The sequence below is a fragment of the Cupressus sempervirens genome, chromosome 4 (assembly GCF_028749045.1).
Source record: "Cupressus sempervirens isolate cs-2001-9-10 chromosome 4, ASM2874904v1, whole genome shotgun sequence".
NCBI classification, from domain to species: Eukaryota; Viridiplantae; Streptophyta; class Pinopsida; order Cupressales; family Cupressaceae; genus Cupressus; species Cupressus sempervirens.
Genome location: NC_143121.1, coordinates 72,432,909 through 72,451,607, shown reverse-complemented (window position 1 = coordinate 72,451,607; position 18,699 = coordinate 72,432,909). Strand labels below are relative to the sequence as shown.

The following is an 18,699-nucleotide window of genomic DNA, read 5'->3' as shown; positions in this document are numbered from 1 at the left end:
TTCCGATGAGCTATCACTCGCATTATTCGGAGTCCGATTGCTAATACATTTTAATGCCTGAAGTTTTATTAAAGTAACGTCTAATTTAATTGTAAAATATTAGAGTGTTACTTTAATATTTATTTTATGGGGATGTGTACCCAAGGGAGACATAAGGGGTATTTTAATATGTGTTTTATATACTACACATCTTTTATCCCACATTGCCCATATGAGTTGAGCGGACCCTTGGAAATAGAATAAAAGGAAGCATTTGTGGCTTCATTAGCCAGGTTGAATATGAGAAGAAATTGGTGTGTGAGTTGCAGCTCCGTTCTTAGCATTTGAGGACGTCTATCCTCTCTTGTAACATTCTAGACGTCATTCCCTTAGGGTTTAGCCTTTGGAATTCTTTGTTATTGGCTTCATTATCAGGCAATTTAGTTGCATTTCCAGCTACAGGCAGATTTGGTATTTTGCTCATATCTTCTTCCCTACTTTTCCGACGCTTATGCCATTTTGAGGGAATGATATTACGAAGGTAGTGGACTGATTGAAGGACAAAGCACTGTAGCAGCAAGTTCGAAAGCATGGACTGGAGTATTATGTCAATACTGCTGAAGTAATTAGTGAGTTGATAAATCTGTCATGTATTTGGTTTTATGAATTCTGAAAAAAACATTTTATTAGCAGTAGTTCATTTCCACTTTGCATATTATTGTAGTTTCTTTCTTGTTTATGTTGTATGATACCAATTCCATGCACAAAACACAACAAACAAATAAACGCTTGATTTTCGGAGTTATAAGGAGTTTAAAACATTAAACGGAGAAATAAGAGGTTGAATGCAAACTGTTTGACAAAATTCCTTTCAGCAAATTGGTTTAGTTTTTTGGGACATCCAGGGGTGCCCATTACAAAGAGGCAGGAATATTCAACCATGAGAAAATCCACCTCTCGAGAAAATCAATTCATCAATTAGCCCTATAGAGGTAGGAACAACCAACCAAGACCAGATCCGTCTCTTGGGGAAGTCAATCCATCACTTAGCTCACAAGATGCCAGAACGTCCAACCAGGACCGCATCCATCTCTTGGAGTAATCAATTCATCACTTAGCCCACAAAATGCAAGAACGTCCAACCAGGACAAGATCCATCCCTTGGGTTACTCAATTCATCACTTACCCCACAAGAGGCAGATAATGTCCAAACCAGGGCTAGATCCACCCCTAGGCATAATCAATTCATCATTTAGCCCACAAGAGGCAAGGATGTCCTACCAAGAGCAGATCCATCCCATGGGCTCACCAATTCATCACATAGCCCACAGGAGGTAGGAACATCCAACCAGGACCAGATCCACCTCTTGGGTTAATCAATTCATCACTTAGCCCACAAAAGGCAGGAACGTCCAACCAAAATCTCCATATACATATCTTCAGGTAATCAATTCATGGTTTGATTGTCTCTACTGCATCTGTATTTCCCTCTTCTGATGTTCAATAGTCTTCTTGAAATAATAAGCCCATCGGAACATTGCCTTAAGTTTGCCTTGAATTTGCTATTAATCTAGCCTATTAGATTGCTTTCAATTTAGCTTATAGGTCTGCTACAATTCACTTTTTAGGTCTCTCACAAGCCTTCCTGCTCCCACAAAGTCCGATGTTTTATAACCTCAGATCCGTTTATAAGTCTGCTTGTAAATAGAAAGATATTGCATTGAATGGATGCCCAAATGAGTCTCGACATACCTCTCTTTATACCTTACACAAGGCACATCTCCACCAAACAATACAGCTTATCAAATCAGGTTGGCTAGCACATAAATTTTTAATTTGCATTTCAATAAATTACCACTTTCATTGTTCCCTTCTATGCCACAGCATTCACCGAATCTCATGTATGAGATCCAAAATTTGGCGAACTCCAATAAAATGTTTATAATGCATTCTAATTCGGCCAAAGTTCATGCAGAACAAAGCTAAGGTTTTATAACTGAAAATAGATGAGATCTACTATCTCTGGAAAAATATGTCTGACTTCCGGCAGAAGTAAGCCTCCTCACAGAGTATTGTAGCTAGGGTTCTGGCCCCAGAAACCCCATGCAAGCACTATGGCATAGATTGCAGGAGACGCCATCAATCTGGTGAAGAAATGAACCTGAGGAAGAAATTAAGAACAGCAGTCTTTTACATTAAGAGAAATAACTGGTATACAAGTATTACTGAATTTATCTAAATATAAATCTATCAGGAATCTTTTAAGGCTTACTTATATGATTGAATTGCCTATCCATCAAGATTTCAGATCACTAATTATTTACCTGATTGCCATCAGCAGTCATGTTTGGAATCAAAGTCACATGTCCTACAAACAGAAAGACACAGCAGTATCAGTCTTCCCTCGTCAAATAGATGGACTGAGGGTCCTGCCGTACCTGTGGACCGAGGGGCCAAATGGATTAAAGATTATTTTGTGCCCTTGGGATTGGTTGAGGAAGACAGTCTCCTAGCGTCTTATCAAACTTTTCAATCAGATCCTAACATGGTTGACTATGATAAAAACTATATAATGGATATGAATGATTTTAGGATACTTCGATTTTAATACAGATTATTTGTATAAGATCATAGATTCTTGAGATTAACACTTTGATCTTAATTAATATTGTTTATAAGACCTAAATTAAGATTTTCTCTAAATTGGCATTACAATTATGTAATTTTACTATAGAACTCTATTTGTAAATAAATTACACTTGTTGGAATTGTTATTTTTGGACAAAATCTGGTTTACCCAAAAGAAGTCACTACAAATTTGAAATTTCTATGAATTTGCATGTGTTATTGAGACACCATAAAATCATCACAGGTTTCCAAGGTGGGTCATACATTTGGAGATGCAATGTATGTCGTAGTTAACCATTCAACAGCTCATATTCTCAAGTCAAGGCTCACTTTATGGGCCCTACTGGTAAAGGAATAGCATTGTGGAAGGGAAGTAAAGATGGAAAAAGGTTGAGCGATGCACAATTAGCCGGATTCATAAAAGAACAAGAGGCTACTGATCATTTAGTGAGCAAATCAAAAACAAATTTGTACAAACCTTTATCTAGAAAGAGCAAAGTGAATGTGCCCATCGATCATGTTGCATCCTCCAAATACCATAATTGGAAGTGGGAGAGGAGGATGATGAAGTAGAAGTTATTACCCACAAAAGAGGTCTGTTGGATCAAGCATTCAAAATGGAGGCAAGAGAGATTGCTGATGAAGCAACTGCACTTTGCCTTTATGCCAATGGTCTTCCTTTCAATTTGGTAAGATCGCCATATTGGGAGGAAATGGTTGCAGCGATTCTTAGAGAACCAACGGATTACATTAGCCCCAGGTTTGAAAAGGTGCGTACTACTCTTTTGCAAAAAGAAAAGATTTCTATAGACAGAGCTCTTCAACCAATTAGGAAATCTTGGAAAACTTCCGGCATAACTATTGTGTCTGATAGATGGAAAGACACAAGAAACCGATCATTGATAAATGTGATTGCAATGTCCCCCAAAGGGGCAATGTTTTTTAGGGCTATTGATTGTGAAGGACAAGTTAAGGATTCACAATTCATTTCTAGAATTCTTATTGAGGCAATAGAGATGGTGGGTAGTGAGAATGTGGTCCAGGTGATCACAAATAATGCCACAAATTGTAGGGGTGCAGGTGCTTTGGTTGAGTCTCAATATGACCATATTTTTTGGACACCATGCACCGTACACTCTCTCAACTTGGTCATGCAACAAATTGGCACCCAAATAGATTGGGTGAAGCAAATATACCAAGAGGAAGAGGAGATACAAATGTTTGTGACAAACCACCACATGTCACAATCTATATTCAGATCATTCTCCAAGTTGGAGTTGTTGAAGGTAGATTTAAAATTGTAATTACTTAGTTTCATTTATTTATTTATTTTGAATAAGTTTTATATTCATATTCAAATATCAAATTTCTTGTTTATAACTTCGTTTTATGTTTGATGTCAATTTGTCAACTTGCTTATAGGTTGTTGAGACTAGATTTGCATCTCATACTGTTGCTCTAAAACCATCTTCAAGATACAATCAACATTGGGCCAAATGGTTATTTGTAACCAATGAGCTATATGGAAGGCTTCAAATTTAGAAAGCCTTGAAGGTCACGGGTATGATCTTGGATGACCATTGGTGGACTCGTGCAATTTGTATTGGATTTCACCGAGCTTATCATGATTATGCTACGCTTTGCCGATATAGATGCACCTTGCTTGGGGGATGTCTACAATGACATGGACACCATGGTAGAAAAGGTAAATCTTTCCATACGAGCACATGAGACTAACCCCACAGAATGTGAAGCCTTGTGCAAAAAGGTGGAGGATATTATTCATCATCGCTGGGAGAGGATGACTACCCCATTGCACCTCCTTGCATATGCCTTATCTCCAAGGTACTATAGCCAGGAAATACTTGCTATGCCAGATACAATTGCACCATATGCGGATGAAGAAGTTGCTATTGGGTGCTACACTGCATTTGCAAGACTCTTCCTAGAAGATGAAATGCACCAAAAGGTGAGGCAAGAATTTGGTTTATTTGCTTCAGTATCAAAACTTACTCCATATGCAATAAAGGACCAAAATGACATGGGAGCTATCACATGGTGGTACATGCATGGTCAAACATTCAAGCATCTACAAACTCTTGCAATCAAGATCCTCTCATAAGTAAGTTTTCATTTATTTATTTATTTAGCAGACCAAAATGACATGGGAGCTATCACATGGTGGTACATGTATGGTCAAACATTCAAGCATCTACAAACTCTTGCAATCAAGATCCTCTCATAAGTAAGTTTTCATTTATTTATTTATTTAGCAATTGTATTCTACACTTTAGTGTTTAACATTCTCTAATTTTCTTTTCGTTTGTATGTTTAATTTTAAATTTTTTTGAACACTATTCAGGTTGCAAGTTCTTTTGCTAAACGGAATTGAAGTACATACTCCTATATCCATTCAGTGAAGCGCAACCGGTTGGGCTCAAAGAAAGCTAAAGGCTTGGTTTATATACATACCAATTTGCGTCTTTTTTCACGTAAGGAGAATGGATACAAGGAAGGGTCAACCAAGCTTTGGGATGTAGCCCCTGAATGTGCAAACTTGGATGCAACACTTCAAGATCTTACTATGATGACGGATGATGATGTTGATAACATCATAGCACAATTGGAACCATGCATGGTTCAAATGAACTTGCAAGTGTTGCAGTAGGAGAAGATGATGAGAATGTGGATTTTTTTGAGAATCCTTATGATTCTAGATGATTGAATGTGATTTGTGAATTTTAAACCTTGACTCTTGATTCATCAACATTGAACTATGAACTATGTTTTGATTTTGTAATTCGAATTGCATTGGAATCTTGAACTTAAGTAATTTACTAATTAGACATTATTGTTATTTCAATTTGATTATGATAACGATTCAATGAATTGTTTATATTTGAATATTTCTTTGCATGCATAAATTATAGTTGACAACTTTACATACATATTTATTAATATATATATATATATATATATATATATATATATATATATATATGTATGTATGTATGTATGTATGTATGTATGTATGTATGGACAGACCCAAACACATCAAAAATCCAACAACAACAAAAATCCACACATCCACGCATTAGCTTCAAAACCAGAATTGGTAACTTAAGTTCTCTTAATCAGTTCCATTTTTAGAAATTGTCTTTATGTAAACAACTTTTCTTTCTAATTGATGTTATTTATAGTGTCCATAAACTCTATTTAAGACTGTGTATTGTTAATACATTCACTTCCATTTCTTAATGTTTCATGGTATCAGAGCGGGTGTCAGTCTTCGTATGACTCCCTTATAGACTTTTATAATATTTTCCTAAAAATTGTTTTGTTTTTCACAATATATTTTACCTTCAAAAAATTCCAAAGGGTTTTTTAATTTTTCCCTTTAAAAATTATATGTTGGGTTTTAATCTATTTTCCTCAAAAATTAAGAGTGTGCTCCTGTTTGACCTAGTAAAGGTTTTAGTAATTTTGGAGGGTTCTCTAGTTTTTGGTGTAAAAACCCCCAACTGGTTATAGCTCAAACAAACATCAATTTCCTTTAATAATCAACAATGTGGCATTTTGTCAAACAACTGGCAAACATTTGATATGAACTTGGACTGCCTAAGCTGTTAGATCTCAATCTATATTTCTTGTTTGCTTGTGTTTTTTACTCTTGGAACTTTCAAATATGCATGTAGATTGAACTATCTATTAAACCAATGCTAGTAACAAAAATGGAATGGAACTTTTATTAAATACACCAATGATCAGTTTACATGAGAAACTAAGTATGAACCTGTAACTCCAGCAAATACTCAACTTGCAGTATTGGTCACATTGGGATAGGTATCTGTATATATGACAATCTAGCCAAAACACCAGAAATGCTACAGCCATCAACACCTAACAGAGAAGTGTTAATTTCAACAACAGTCCACACCACTTTTCAATCGTCCATAGCAAGGAAAAGCATGCCACCAACATGAATGCAGGGAAAAGTAACCCTTATACCTTAGCAAAGGCACAAACTTTGAACTTAGAAATGTCACAAAGACAACACAAGCAAATAATATTTAATCGGATGCCTTACTCATCGAATGGGCTCATATTTATAATCTCCAAATGGCACAAAGTTTCCCAAATGAACTTCACTTAAGAAGCTTCCCACACACAACAGTAAAATATAATAAAGTGTCATTATAATCTAATTTATTAATTGCTTTTTGGCTCCGAAAATGACCTTTTCCACCATAACTTAATATTCTAACATGTAAAGCGATTGTTTCTTGTTCCCGCAATTTAAAACTTTTCGTCCCGATTCCAATGAGCTATGATACTAAGGTGACCAACCAACAACACCAACAAAAATATCAACCTCAACGTATTTAGATGAATAATAATAATAATCACCCATCTTACGAAAACAACTGAAGAAGCATCAGAATCAAAATGTAACAAAACCAAAGTGATCTTGATAATGAAAGATGATGAATGAACCTAATGGGGTGACTTACTATAAATAGACGCTCCCTCGAAGATTCTTGAAGCTCAAACTAGAAGCCCAAAATAAAAACTAAGAGCATCCTCCAACTCCTAAAACTCAACTGAGCTCATCGAAACAAACAGATTGACTTACTATAAATAGTAAGTCCCTCAAACGGAGCCAAACACACCATAGGCTGCTAGAAAGCCTATAACCACACAACTGAGACCCTCAAATCCCACTATCAACTCACAAGGGTCACAATGGTGAGCTGACCTGGCCAACTGCAGGAACCTATTAAAAATGGGGACATTACAGTCCTCCCTCCCTAAGATTGCTTGTCCCCAAGCAATCCCAGAGCAAAATGAAGATCACAATCCACCTGGATCCCAAAGATAGAACTTTGTATTATCCTTGTTGTGTACAAGCAAATCCTGTAGCACCAACGCCCAAATAACGAACATCAACATCAGAATCATTTGAAAACTGACCTAAGGCGTTGATAAAGGCAACAACCCATTGGAACTCAACGCAACTAAAATACAACTCTGTCAACACCTGAGTCCCCATCGAACTGATACTCACACCCAACTACATTATGGAGATGGTAACAACCATAAGTACCTGAAACACTCCCACCAACTCCAACCTCTGTCAAACTGTCCTGGGTGTGTAGATATTGCAAGGGGTCTAATTTGCAGCTATCAATCCCATCTGCAAAAGATGGTGCTAACCCATCCCATAGCGGATGGTATGAAACTGGAGCCAACCCACACCAACACGAAACCAAATCCTCTACCTATGGGTCAAAATAAAAAGTAATGACCACTCCTCATAGTTTAATGTCGATGAAAACTCCCAATCTCTGTCAAGGGCTCATCAATATCAATCTGCGAAACAGAAGGTGGCTCTAATCTCTAACTCTGAACTACTAGTCGGGCATGATCCTAGGCATTCCTCTCAGCAAACCCAACCTCGAAATCCTTGTGGAGAAGCATAGTAGACAGAGTCTCTACAATCTTTCCCACCAACCTCTAAATGGTACGAGAGCCTCGGATGCAAATACCCTCAAACACTATATGAATCCTCCCACACATTCGAACTCTCCAAAAGATACTCCATGAAAGACTCAAAGCAATAGAAATTATGTGAAAGCATCAACCTGCTCCCCTACGACCCACAACTGATCCCTCTGATAATGCGGCCCTGCCAATTGTCCAATGGTACAAGCTTTATGAAATGAAAAAATAGATCCGCTTCTAGCCGAAGCAAGCAAATCACCATGAGAGCTCGTCTCCATTGATGCTCTCACGTCCTCAGTACCTACTGCACCCATATGTTGGACAAATGTGTTGGCCACATTATCACATCCATTATTCCCAACCGTAGATGCAAACTCACCACCAACCACAATATGCAACTGAATTGGATCTGGGGCTAGTGTGGTTCAAACATGCTCCAACTCCACAGTCACCTCATCCAATCATGACTATTACTCCTGAAGAACCAACTAAGTACATTGAAGAGAGTCCACAATCACCTCAAGCTCTTGGGTGAGCTCAACCACCTCCTCCTCTTTCTCTAACAATGTCTCATAACAGGTGCTACCCCACTTCGGAAGGTAATCCCTATCAGCAACTAGTTGCAAATAGTTATGCTTCAAGATCCTGACAGCCTCTCGAAGCGCACAAACTTCTGCCAGAGAAAGAGTACTATCACTGTGCTCATTAGACATAGGAGCACCCCAACCAGATGTAGCAAGCATCTGACAAATCGAATTATAATGCTCAAAAACTGAAGAGATGTCACTTTCACTCACCTTCAACTGACTAGTCATACGATGCCTTTGTAACCCCTGCCTCCTATGCAAGCTCTGTCTCACTAACTGCACTATGATAGAAAACCAAATCAAAACTACCCACCACAAGATCACTCACTGCATGTGTGCTACCGACCTTGCACAACTCTGCATCCGAGATACAACTACTATGTACCTCAATCAACTCATCTAAAGAAATGGAAGCCCTCGCAATATCAATATCCCCGCGTGTCTCAGCTTCCACCTCAAAAGACAGATCCTGTAAACACTGATCTTGGGACCCATCCAAAACCTCCTTGGAGTCATCACTTGATACCTAACAAGGAATATCACACCTGGTGCAACTCATAACATCATCAAATTTGGTCGTACTATCTGCATTCACATCTCCTAATAAAGCATCAACTGCTTACACCTGACTCTGCACACATGACTCAACATCAACCTATGAATCAATAATGCTAGAGTATAAACCCACATCTACTGACTTTGTTGTATCACCCAAATCACTAACATCAAAGTTGGGTGATTGCATACATGCATCAGTACCACTAGAGGAAGCAGTTGCCTATGGCACCGGAGCAACACTATGACAACTCACACATAAATCTCCAATAACAATCCCCTCCTCAAGGGAGTGTGAACTATCAATAGTAACAACTGTATCAACTATCTCTACACTAACTGCAGCAACAACTGTAAGAGTCTCAACCTGCTAAAGCTCAGTGTCGCTATCCTCTACTATTTACACAACCACATGTCCCTATGAAATAAGTCCATCATCGACACTGTGGATAGGACTAGTAGGTCTCGTACTAAATATAGGTCTATCTACATCATGGACACCTGTTGGGGAAAACTCAAGCCTTCTTCCCACCGACCTTCTAAAGGAGGAAACCATGTATCTCGCGGCTCTCTCAACCGTCTCTGGATTTGACAAGCTCTCTGCCAACCTCTGCTGATGAAGCTTAAGTTTCTCCATACTCTCCCTCAAGGCATTTAATTTCCTACTATCTTCTTCACTACTCCGCCAACTCCAGGAACTACTAGGCCTCTGGTATTTGTCCATAGCTGGATAAAGCCAAAGTGTTGGTCACTTCGCAAACAACAACAGATCTGAAATTAAAAAAATTATCCTACCCCACAAGATGGAAGGAAACCGCTCTGATACCACTGTAAAAGACTCCAACCGGTTATAGCTCAAATAAACATCAATTTCCTTTAATAATCAACAATGTGGCATTTTGTCAAACAACTGGCAAACATTTGATATGAATTTGGACTGCCTAAGCTGTTGGATCTCAATCTATATCTCTTGTTTGCTTGCGTCTTTTACTCTTGGAACTTTCAAATATGCATGTAGATTGAACTATCGCTAGTAACAAAAATGGAATGGAACTTTTATTAAATACACCAATGATCAGTTTACATGAGAAACTAAGTATGAACCTGTAACTTCAGCAAATACTCAACTTGCAGTATTGGTCACATTGGGATAGGTATCTGTATATATGACAACCTGATCAAAACACCCGAAATGCTACAGCCATCAACACCTAATGGAGAAGCGTTAGTTTCAGCAACTGTCCACACCACTTTTCAGTCGTCCATAGCAGGGAAAAGCATGCCACCAACATGAAATTCTGGGCGTCTATGAGTAGCCAATCAATCAATCCACACACAGGGAAATCCAATACCAAGGATGAAAAATATCAAACGCTGCAGCAAGTCTTAACAAATGCCCAATTAAAGATGCAGTCAGGTGCTCAAATGCATAAATTAAGTGATGCTAGGTTGCAGATAACATAGGTGTTCAACAGCAAGAAATGTAACACACAAACACCATGATATCTTGCCCTTTCAGCAGAGATATGAATGCCTGGAAATGGCACTTAAAGTCTGGAAGAAAATCGCCCAGCAAAGGCAACAAACTCAACAGATTGACGTGCAAACCCCAAGAGTAATGGCATCCAGAAATGGATGAATCTTGGCATCCAATAGTAGATAATATAAATGCTGCATAGTACAGATTCTTCACTCCAAAATAACAAAGATAACAAAGCATATAGTGCAGATATAAATGCAGAAGAAATGCCACCTGTAATCAAATGCTCCCTTCTGAAGATTGACGCCAATCCCTTCCAAATTTTATTAATATCTCTTTCAGGATAAAAAAAAAAAAAAACCTCTTCTCATATACAGTAGATACAGTAGAGAAGAAAATAGAATTCAGATTGCAATCAGACTACTGCCACTATACCTTAGCAGTGGCAAAACACCAACCAGCTCAAACCCTTATACCTCAGCAAGGGCACAAACTTCGAACTTAGAAATGTCACAAAGACAACACAAGCAAATAATATTTAATCGGATTCCTTACTCATCGAATGGGCTCATATTTATAATCTCTAAATGGCACAAAGTTTCCCAAATGAACTTCACTTAAGAAGCTTCCCACACACAACATTAAAATATAATAAAGTGTCATTATAATCTAATTTATTAATTGCTTTTTGGCTCCGAAAATGACCTTTTCCACCATAACTTAATATCCTAACATGTAAGGCCACTGTTTCTTATTCCCATGATTTAAAACTTTTCATCCCGGTTCCAATGAGCTATGATATTGAGGTAACCAACCAACAACACCAACAAAAATAGCAACCTCAGTGTATTTAGATGAATAATAACAATAATTCACCTGCGTCTTGCGAAAACAACTATAGAAGCATCAGAATCGATATTTGACAACACCAAAGTGATCCTGATAATGAAAGATGATGAATGAACCTAACAGGGTGACTTACTATAAATAGACGCTCCCTCCAAAATTCTTGGAGCTCAAACTAGAAGCCCGAAAAAAAAACTGAGAGCATCCTCCAACTCCTCTAACTCAACTAAGCTCATCGAAACAAACAGATTGACTTACTATAACTAGTAAGTCCCTCAAACCGAACCAAACACACCATAGGCTGCTGGAAAGCCTATAACCACACAACTGAGACCCTCAAATCCCACTGTCAGCTCACGAGGGTCGTGATGGTGAACTGACCTGGTCAACTACAGAAACCTGCTAAAAATGAAGATATTACATTTGGAAAGGTTTTATCATTTGTCCTTAAATATGATGTTTTGTATACTAATTTGTGTCTCAGATTTTGTGCCAACTATCTATTTGGTTTTGATCGATCTTTCACTTCAAAATTTGTGTTTAATTTCAATTTTTCAACTCAAAAATTGTGTTTGGTTTTAATTAATTTTTCACCTAAAAAATTGTGTATGGTTATAATCAAATTTTCACCTCAACAATTGATTCTAGTTTTTGTAGTTCACAGATTTGACATGGTATTTTATAACAGGTGTTCTCGTTTTAGGAAATTTATCATTTTTTCCTAAAAAATGATGCTTTGTAAACTTCAAATCACAGCGTCTTGCAGATTGATTTGGGGCATCCCGTCTATCTGCAAAGTTTGGAGGGTTTCCCGAATTTTCCTCAAAATCGTGATTGTCATTCTCACTATGTATCTATGTTTCTAGGGAAGGGCAATTCAGTTATCCAACATCAGGTTGGGCGGATTTTTGATGATTCTTGTCAGAGGTTTTGCAAATTCTAGGAGGGTTAGTGGCAGACTCATCAAGCTCTTGTCTCTTGTTGCGGACCATTCTGGAAGAAGGGGACAAGCTTCTATGTTCACTTTTACGCCCAAGGTTGCTTGTTACACTCCCTCTAAAACAACATGTCCAAGATCCTCTGATGTCAACTGAAGTAGATCGTCTAGTTACTCACTCTTGAACTACTAGCATAAGATCATCTAAACGACCAATCTTGGCCTTAGAGAAAAATTCTATCGCAGTTTGCTCCCTTTCAATGAAAGAGCCCCTTGTCTTGTCTTTATTTCATAGCCCCTTATGTTATCACTCAACAACATTCCTAATGCATCACTCTTGTTTTCCTGGAAAAATATTCTTCTAGACCAAGGAATGGAACAAGAGCACATCAACGCACATGGTTCTTATTATTCATATAAGCAAGACTACAATAAGCAAGTAATTATAATACTTAAAATAATAAATACTTATCTGCACATCAATACAAGTTGCTCCAATGAAGGCCCATTTGCATCAAATCAAAAGATGATTCAGATTTGAAACTTTGATGATGTCCCTTCCTTTACATCTCCCTTCTAAAGATGGTTCAAGTGGGATTGGACCATTGGTTATTATTGCCCCCCCACAATGTAAAATTCTCTCTTGTATCATTGAACAATTTCGCATCAATTATGGAAAACGCACAGCAAGGAAAGTCTTCATGCAAATTATATAGTCAAGAGCTGCCACCAATGAATTTATCATCTTGATCTCAGTTCAATTTACAATTCACCTCATACAGCAAAACATGGAATCCTTATCAACATAAAATTCACACAGCAACAAAAAGTTCAAATCTAATTGCTCAATCTCTAGCTATAGAAGCATCTGAAAATCCTTCCTTCAAATCCACACACCAAGCTTCCTTGTCACTGTACCCTTAATAAATTGCCATTGGCAGAAATAATTGCTTTCAAGGAATTGCCAATACTAAGGGGAGGATGTTGAATAAAAAGTCAATATTCAGGAATACACAGTGAACATCTGTAATTATTCAGTAATCATGTTATAATCCTCAACGCTTATAGAAACCAATGTAATATTTTAAGTTATCAAATTCTTCAATGGTTCAATATGTCAATAATTTGATGGTGGCTTGTTTCAACAGTCAACTCATGCTTATAACCTTCATGTTATCATTATTTACCACATCCAATTATATTTTTCTTTATATGGCTTTTATATCTCTTCTCATCAATAGTCACACATTTTGATTTATCCACATAGCAAATCCAATTTGACATCTAAGTTACCTTGATGGGGCCCATGTCTTGCGTAATGCCTTTACCCTTATTGGGCTTCCTACGTTATCAATACCAAGCTGATTATTTAGTTCACCCCTTTCCTTATGGAAGTCTTCACTTTTCAATCTTTTCTTATACCATTTCTTTTAAACGTGAGTTGTCTGGAGTGCCTCAATAATGATGGCATGTTTCTTCTTTAAATTCTTTATCATTATCCTCTATTGCCAACAACTCCTCCATTATTCAATCGGTATTCCTTAGATATTTTGGAATGGACAAATTCCTTTGATTGTGTCATTTACCTTACACTTTCCCAGAAGAGTCTATCGACCATGTGTTTTTCTTGTGAACTGTCTTAGCATCTGCTTTCGGTGATTGAATATAATTCTCAATATCTTCATTCTTTGTTATTTATATCTTTCCTTACTAGTCTGCCTGTTATGTGTGTCACGTGGTGATGTTTTTGTTTATTGTTTGTAACTTTGGTTAGACTGTTGTTTATAATCATTTCATATGTCCATCCATCTTTTAAATCAAGACGCCTTTTTTCCCATTCTTGGACCAAAGTTCATCCTCACCACGTGGTGTTCACACTGCTCAGTTTCAAGAAATGTTTGTCTGCTCCATATAGACGAGCCAATAATTTCCCTTACTAGTGGCATTGATCTGCTTGTCTTAGTCTTACATGTGTCTCCTTGACTTTCCTTATAAACTCTCCCCATCTTCGATGATCGCACCAGACTATATTATGGGATCAGACTTTCTTTTATCGTGCCATAATGAGATTGGCATAATAATTTTACAGCTCCAAAGTATTAATTTCACTTAAGTATAAATGCTTAAAAGAGGTGTCTCTTCATCACAGCCTAAATATGCAACTCTTCACTACACCTTTTATTAATAAATTGCACCTCTTTGAATAACTAATCAACGATTAGTTAGTTTCTGTTATAATCCTTCCTTTGGTGACGCATATTATACATGAATATTATATGTTACATGAATATTATATGTTATACATGAATATTATATGTTATCGATATGTTTTGCCAATTGCACTGCTAGGTGTATCATGCTTCCTTGGTGACTATATGGTTGATACAGGATAATAAATAGATATTGTAATGGTTATAATAATTGCTCTTCCTTCACACAAGGGTTCTCCTCACTTAATGTAATCATTAATATCCACTACAATATATCTACATGGCATCAATATTTTGATTTTTTATTTTTGTTGAGTTTTCACTCAACTATACTTTTGTGATGGTTCCAACTCTATAGCAAATAGTATCGGGCATATATCTATAGTCTGGGATGTTGTTTCTTCTATCCTTGGCAAAGATGACAGTGATTAGAATGTTGAGTCACTGCTGATTAGGATTGAAATCCAATAGTTTCTTTCATACACGAAAGTAGGATGATTGGTAGACCATTGATGTCAACATAAAAACAAGAGTTTAGTCTCCAATTCCACGTGACCTATTATTGTCAGCTGCTTCCTTTATTTCTTCATTTAACACAATGTCTTTCCCGTTGATGAGGATTTCTTCTTAATCGATATGATTTTTACCTATGTAACTTTTGGTGTGTATTGGGTTGTCCATCTTGACATGGATTTCTTCATATCATTTTTGGTATCACCAATTTTATGCATTTGAATGGTAGTTTGTAGTTTATGATTATATGACTGCGTAAGATCCAATATTAGGAAGCCCAAACGACTGGTGTTAGTGGAGTCGGACCAAAATCTGCTACTCCCAATGTCCTACAAGGCTTGGCTATGATTCGTGTTGCAGACCTCATTCTCATCCTCGCAGTCATCATTTTCACCACATACAACATTGTCTTCGCAGAGATTGTCTACCACCATGCCCACCAAATATATTAGCATTACTGTAATGCACAACAATTTCACATTTGCCTTTCTTTATGGTATTCTATTCATTTGCAGCCTGGCTCTAATACCATGTTGGGGAAAAGATCTCTTCAAATGTAATAACACTCCTGATTTTTTTTGTGTGTTCCAAGTGCAGATTTGAATGTATCTAAATATGAGTAGAGAAGACATGCCTCTATGGTGACTTATAAGTTAATAGCCAATTAGACAATATTAATAAGAATATTAACATATTTATATATATATGAAAGTTTGTCTAATTGATGGTTAACCAATAACCATAAAAGAATTATCTCTAGGTCAATTCAATCCAACTAAAGCTACAACATTACCAATCTTGTGTTTTGTCACATGAAGGTTTTTGCCGATAGGTTTATAATTCTTTCCCAAAAAGTTATCTATTGGATTTATAGTTTTTTCCTCAAAAATTATCTGGTGGGTTATAATTTTTTCTCAAAAAGTCATATAATGGGTTATCATAATTTTTCCCTTGAAAATTTTCTAATGGGTTTTAATAATTGTTTCCTCAAAAATTATTTGTTAGGTTTTACCGCTTTCCCTCAAAATTGAAGTTTTATATTCTCTTACTTGTGTCTCGGATTCTGTTTGGTTTAGATTGATTTTTCACCTCAAAAATCATGTTAGGTTTTGATCAATTTCTCATCTCAAACATTTTGTTGGATTTTCGTTGATTTTCCTCCTTAAAAACGATGCTTTGTAAACTTCAATACATAGTATCTTGTATGTTTTGGGGCATCCTCATCTTGAAAGTTTGGAGGGTTTGTCGACACAGGGAAAGACATCCCCATTATCCAACATTAGGTTGGATGCCCTGCGATGATCTCAAGTCAAATGTTTTGTTGATTTTGGGAGGGTTGTTGGTAGACTCATCTCAGTGGCAGAGTCAATGACAAACTCTTGTCACTTTTTGAAAAACTTTCTGAAGAAGATGGCACTCTTATCTATTTTTTTCTAGACGAATTTGGCTTCTTGGTCATTAACATTTTGCAAATCCAAAGAGGGTCTCAGCAGTAGTAGAATGTTTTGAGGAATTTGTGACCAAAAGATAGCGGTTAAACAATGACCATTAAGGAAAGATTCATAATATTATAATATTTCTTTAATAGTCATCTCAGTCTTCAGTTTATTGAGTAGTTTCTATTTTTGTGTGAAGTTGACTATTGTTTCTTTTAGAAACATCATCTTTGTAAATCTATATTAAGGATCTTTCATTTCCTCTAGTTAGTCTTCAGTTTATTAGGTGGTTTCTATTTTTGTCTTAAGTTCACTATTGTTTCATTTAGAAACACCATCTTTGTAAATCTATAAGGAGCTTTCATTTCCTCCGTTTAACACATTGAACAAAAAAACTTATGTATCTTCCAAATTTTGAGAAAAAATCATATCACCTTGCTTGTCTCTACCTCTTGCCTTTCAAATGTTTCTATCTCTTAAACACTGGGAGAGTGACTCAGAGAAGATGGAACATTTCCAGATTTATGCTTCTTCTGTTGAGGCTCTTGGATACTTGTCTCACTCCTAGAATGTTTTTCTCGAGTTACCTCTTTCCCTTTCCTACTTTCTACAACTTCTGATGGAATTTCTCTTTCTTCAATACTCCCTTCAAATATTTGCCCCAATCATTCATCCCTAAGTGTGTAATGTCCCCTCTTTCGGATTAGATTAGAATGTTGTAACCTGCAAACATTCATCAGTATAATATAGAAAAGATACATGAAACACATCAGATATATTGGATTAAATAAATACTAATCTAAATATTACCCAAGCTACCCTTTCTAATCCTTTGGAAGAGACCCTTCTCAAACCACATAACCCTCTGGTGAGAATTATATCTCAATTAGGTAATTATCATATGAAGAGCATCTTCCTTAGGCCTCTTTGGGATCTCTGATAACATTACTTGGTTAGCGATTCCACCTCTAACCAAGTCTTTTATCTCTTATGTATGCATATGTTTGACCACCACAATATATATTGTCTCTAAGAGATTCTCTGTAAATCTCTTCCCCTAGATTCAATTCTAAATCCGACATTTGATTTTTGAATGCTCTCTAATCTTAGAGTCTTCTCTAGGAAAGAATCGACAGCCATAATGAATGTCCTCTATCCAAGCTCTATTGGACCTCTATGAGAATTATTAGTTCTCTTTAGATCATACTACTCTAGATACAAAGTATGTCAGATTCAACTATTATGTACCACATACCTGTATTCTCCTTGGGTTTGCAACCACGGCAATGACTTATGTAGTTTGTTTAGTTTTTTTGGGATCTCTTATGATTACAGTTTTTATCACATCACAAAGAATTGTTCACATTCTATTGGCTTTGTCAATGTTTAAAATGGAATTAGTTTGTGTTGCTATTGAGTGGATATTGCTCTAGTTTGTTGTTCTCATTAATGCAGGAGTATATACATGGATTTCTTGCTTGATAGTATATCTTCTATTTGACCAGCTTGCATTTTAGACTTCTACCTTTCCTTGTCGTGTTTGTTGTGGTCTGTCTTCTTGGTAGTTGATAACAAAAGCTCTTGTCTTTGTCTTGTTTAGTATGGGTGGCGTGATACTTCCCTTCAATCCTCTATCGGTTCGCTAAGATTTGGTGATGTTTATAATTGGAAGATGAATGTTATTCACATATATGATCTGGACTTCAATGATTCTTCCTCCTTGTCTTATTCGCGGGTATGTTTTTTTTTTGTTCCTCCTTTGCAGACGATGCTTTTTGCCATACTTTATATGTTGCAATGATGAGGATGTGACATATCGGATATGGGTACCCTAGTAGTGATAATTTTATTGTTTATCTATTTTTTACATATTATTTATTTATCAATAATTGTTCAAATATTGAGATAATATATGTATTGTTATTTAAATAGAAATGTTGATTATATTTGATAATCAATTATATAGGTTAGTTATATATCATTATTTTATTGTGTTGTAGCTAGTAATTATTTATTTAATATCTAT

General features: G+C 36.5%; 1 protein-coding gene across 1 annotated transcript in view; it reads right to left on the bottom strand.

Annotated features, from left to right (window-relative positions):
- LOC149560002 (proteasome subunit alpha type-1-B-like) overlaps nt 1–18,699 on the bottom strand; it is a 65,039-nt gene that overhangs the window by 11,787 nt on the left and 34,553 nt on the right. The gene's annotated exons all lie outside the window — the stretch shown is intronic.